Source organism: Oncorhynchus keta, chromosome 3 (assembly GCF_023373465.1).
Source record: "Oncorhynchus keta strain PuntledgeMale-10-30-2019 chromosome 3, Oket_V2, whole genome shotgun sequence".
Taxonomy (NCBI): Eukaryota; Metazoa; Chordata; class Actinopteri; order Salmoniformes; family Salmonidae; genus Oncorhynchus; species Oncorhynchus keta.
The window spans coordinates 16632628-16637682 of record NC_068423.1 but is presented as its reverse complement, the minus strand read 5'-3'; positions in this window follow the sequence as shown (position 1 = coordinate 16637682).

Here is a 5055-nt window from a genome sequence, read left to right as displayed (position 1 = left end):
TCACTGGCAACAACGTCACCTATGGGCACAAACCCATCGTCTCTGACCCAGACAGGACTGGCAAAAAAGTGCTCTTCACTGACGAGTCGCGGTCTTGTCTCACCAGGGGTGATGGTCGGATTTGCATTTATCGTTGAAGGAATGAGCGTTACACTGAGGCCTGTACTCTGGAGCGGGATTGATTTGGAGGTGGAGGGTCTGTCATGGTCTGGGGCGGTGTGTCACAGCATATCAGAACTTGTTGTCATTGCAGGCAATCTCAACGCTGTGCGTTACAGGGAAGACATCCTCCTCCCTCATGTGGTACCCTTCCGGCAGGCTCATCCTGACATGACCCTCGAGCATGACAATACCATCAGCCATACTGCTCATTCTGTGCGTGATTTCCTGCAAGGCAAGAATGTTAGTGTTCTGCTATGGCCAGCGAAGAGCCCGAATCTCAATCCCATTGAGCACATCTGGGAACTGTTGGATCGGAGGGCTAGGACCATTCTCCCCAGGAATGTCCAGGAACTTGCAGGTGTATGTATATATATATATTGTGGGAACTCCTTCAAGACTGTTGGAAAAGCATTCCAGGTGAAGCTCGTGGAGAGAATGCCAAGAGTGTGCAAAGCTGTCATCAAGGCAAAGGGTGGCTATTTGAATCATCTCAAATATAAAATCTATTTTAATTTGTTTAAAACTTTTTTGGTTACTACATGATTCCATATGCATTATTTCATAGTTATGATGTCTTCACTATTATTCTGCGATGTTAAAAAAATAGTTAAAAAAATAAAGAAAAACCCTTGAATGAGTAGGTGTTTATATATATATATATATATATATATATATATATATATATATATACAGTGGGGCAAAAAAGTATTTAGTCAGCCACCAATTGTGCAAGTTCTCCCACTTAAAAAGATCAGAAAGTCCTGTAATTTTCATCATAGGTACACTTCAACTATGACAGACAAAATTAGAAGAAAAAAATCCAGAAAATCACATTGTAGGATTTTTAAAGAATTTGCTAATTCTGGTGGAAAATAAGTATTTGGTCACCTACAAACAAGCAAGATTTCTGGCTCTCACAGACCTGTAACTTCTTCTTTAAGAGGCTCCTCTGTCCTCCACTTGTTACCTGTATTAATGGCACCTGTTTGAACTTGTTATCAGTATAAAAGACACATGTCCACAACCTCAAACAGTCACACTCCAAACTCCACTATGGCCAAGACCAAAGAGCTGTCAAAGGACACCAGAAACAAAATTATAGACCTGCACCAGGCTGGGAAGACTGAATCTGCAATAGGTAAGCAGCTTGGTTTGAAGAAATCAACTGTGGGAGCAATTATTAGGAAATGGAAGACATACAAGACCACTGATAATCTCCCTTGATCTGGGGCTCCACGCAAGATCTCACTCACCCTTGGGGTCAAACTGATGACAAGAACGGTGAGCAAAAATCCCAGAACCACACGAGGGGACCTAGTGAATGACCTGCAGAGAGCTGGGACCAAAGTAACAAAGCCTACCATCAGTAACACACTACGCGGCCAGGGACTCAAATCCTGCAGTGCCAGACGTGTCCCCCTGCTTAAGCCAGTACATGTCCAGGCCCGTCTGAAATTTGCTAGAGAGCATTTGGATGATCCAGAAGAAGATTGGGAGAATGTCATATGGTCAGATGAAACCAAAATATAACTTTTTGGTAAAAACTCAACTTATCGTGTTTGGAGGACAAAGAATGCTGAGTTGCATCCAAAGAACACCATACCTACTGTGAAGCATGGGGGTGGAAACATCATGCTTTGGGGCTGTTTTTCTGCAAAGGGACCAGGACGACTGATCCGTGTAAAGGAACGAATGAATGGGGCCATGTATCGTGAGATTTTGAGTGAAAACCTCCTTCCATCAGTAAGGGCATTGAAGATGAAACATGTCTGGGTCTTTCAGCATGACAATGATCCCAAACACACTGCCCGGGCAACGAAGGAGTGGCTTCGTAAGAAGCATTTCAAGGTCCTGGAGTGGCCTAGCCAGTCTCCAGATCTCAACCCCATAGAAAATCTTTGGAGGGAGTTGAAAGTCCGTGTTGCCCAGCAACAGCCCCAAAACATCACTGCTCTAGAGGAGATCTGCATGGAGGAATGGGCCAAAATACCAGCAACAGTGTGTGAAAACTTTGTGAAGACTTACAGAAAACGTTTGACCTCTGTCATTGCCAACAAAGGGTATATAACAAAGTATTGAGATAAACTTTTGTTATTGACCAAGTACTTATTTTCCACCATAATTTGCAAATAAATTCATTAAAAATCTTACAATGTGATTTTCTGGATTTTTTTTCTCATTTTGTCTGTCATAGTTGAAGTGTACCTAGGATGAAAATTACAGGCCTCTCTCATCTTTTTTAAGTGGGAGAACTTTCACAATTGGTGCCTGACTAAATACTTTGCCCCACTGTATATATATACTGTATATACACTGAGTGCACCAAACAATAAGACCACCTGCTCTTTCCACAACATAGACTGACCCGGTGAATCCAGGTGAAAGCTTTGATCCCTTATTGGTGTCACTTGTTAAATCCATTTCAATCAGTGTAAATTAACGGGCAGAGACAGGTTATTGAGTACGTTTGCCGTTCAGAGGGTGAATGGGCAAGACAAAATATCGAAATGCCTTTGAACAGGGTTTGGTAGTAGGTGCCAGGCATACTGGTTTGAGTGTGTGAAGAACTGCAACACTGCTGGGTTTTTCACACTCAACAGTTTCCTGTGTGTATCAAGAATGGTCCACCACCCAAAGGACGTCCAGCCAATTTGACACAACTGTGGGAAGCATTGGAGTCAATATGGGCCAGCATCCTTGTGGAACGCTTTCAACACCATGTAGAGTCCATGCCCTGACAATTTGAGGCTGTTCTGGGGACAAAAGGGTGGGTGCAACTCAATATTATGAAGATGTTCCTCATGTTTTGTACACTCAGTGTATATACTGTATATATTTCGGTCTCTGACATTGCTCGTTCTGATATTTCTTCATTTCTACATTTTTCTGGATTATGTGTGTATTGTATTTGTATTGCTAGGTATTACTGCACTGTTGAAGCTAAAATACACAAGCATTTAGCTGCACCTGGGATGACATCTGCAAATCTGTCTACGCGACCGGTAACATTTGATTTGATTTGCAGTAAAGGAAAGACACAGACAGAATTAGGTCAACTCTCAAGCCATTGGTCATCTCTTACATTTTATTATGGTCATCCATATATCCTCAGCGAACTGCTTAAGGTGCGACATTAAGTGTCATGTGAATTAGCCACAGTATGAGGTGATTTATATATAGAGAAGGATCCATTACGTTAACTTGTGGAATAGACACCGTCTGGAAGGCAGTTTCAACCAGTCAGCATTCAGGATTAGACCCACCAGTTGCGTAATACGTAATAATTTGACAGTATCCTTTCCGTTACATGTTCTTTGGGCTCAAATCCTAGATAGAAAACACGACCTCACTCTTACCTTTCAAGCGTCCCAAATGGCACCCCATTCCCTATGAAGTTTTGCACTGCTTTTGACCAGGGCCCTTAGAGATATGGTCAAAAGTAGTGCACGATATAGGAAAGAGGGTGCAATTTGGGACGCACACACCGTGTGACATCAGTTACAGAGGCCTCGTTGATTAAATGTTTGGTTAATGTACTGTGAAGGATAGCTCAAGGTTTCTAGAAATAGTGTAAATGTCCCATTAGTGTCCCTATGTGATCTGATGTAGACTACCCCCTGAAAGGCTACAGTTACAGTGTAGATGAACGCTGAGGATGTGATGAGCGAGTTTATTAATAATAGAGACCAGTTTACTGGATGACTCATCCATCCAGGTTAATATCAGTGTCGGGCTTGGGGCCAAATGAGAATACTGTCGTGCTAACTAACAATACAATCTATCTGCAATATTAAAACTAACAGTACAATAAATCTGAATTATGTCGATCTGAGAAGGGTTTCTTACCGACAGGCCGGAGGCCATTCTTTCACTGTTGTATTCGAATCATTAAAATATTGATTGCTCTGGGCTTGTATTCATAAAGCCTCTCAGAGTACTGACCTAGGATCAGGTCCCACCTGTCAATGCATCTAAAAGGCAAACTGATCCTATAGAGCAACACTCCTACTCAGTGACATACAGGGCCTAATCTGTATGTTACAAATAGAGTATTAATTTCCAAGAGCTACAGTACTGAAATGCTGTGTTGATTTTTCCACACTACTTTACACTTCATAAATATCCTAATACAACAGGTTTTGATTAGTTCCCTTCATTGCCATGCAGAGTAGCAGCACCAGCAGTTGGATAGTGTTGATACAGTTGGTACCACTCTACATGCTTTTCTTGGTGAGCGTACTAGGACCTGCCCTTTGCTCACAGGAAGCTTTGCCCTACTTTTGCCTTGCCAGGTCCAGTCAACCAGCACTGACCTACGGCTCTGTAGTTCGAAGCGGTCTGAAGTATACATGTCTAGTCTACAGATCCTGGAGGAAAACACTGGCCCACTCTGTAACCTGGCCCAATGGATGATTGTAGACTGATCAGGAGTGAGGACAGACATCATCCAGGGTTATTAAAGCAGGCAGTGGCAGACGTCACATGGTGTCTCCCCCACTAAATGTTTTACTGTGTCTGTGCCCAGTGGGATTCAACTGTTTCCATCCAGTTTGATGCATGATCATGATTTATACAAAGGATTATTGTTCTTGGACATAGTTATTTATTGATTTAGCTGGTATGGTAATCCACGCCAAACATCCAGCACATCATTCTGGTAAATTCATGTTTCTGAGCTTTTCCCGGAAAGATCAGCCCCGGCCGGGTGTGGTGACCTGTTCAAGGATGCAGCAATGGAGCCCTCTGTAATGTAGTCCTACCAAAGACACGAAACCAACAGCTCCACCTAGTGCTTCTCCTTTACCAACATAAACATTTCATGTTTTACATTACAGAGGAATGAATATGTTTAGCAAGTGTGGACTGGAGAGCAGGTTTTGTTAGATTCTTTAA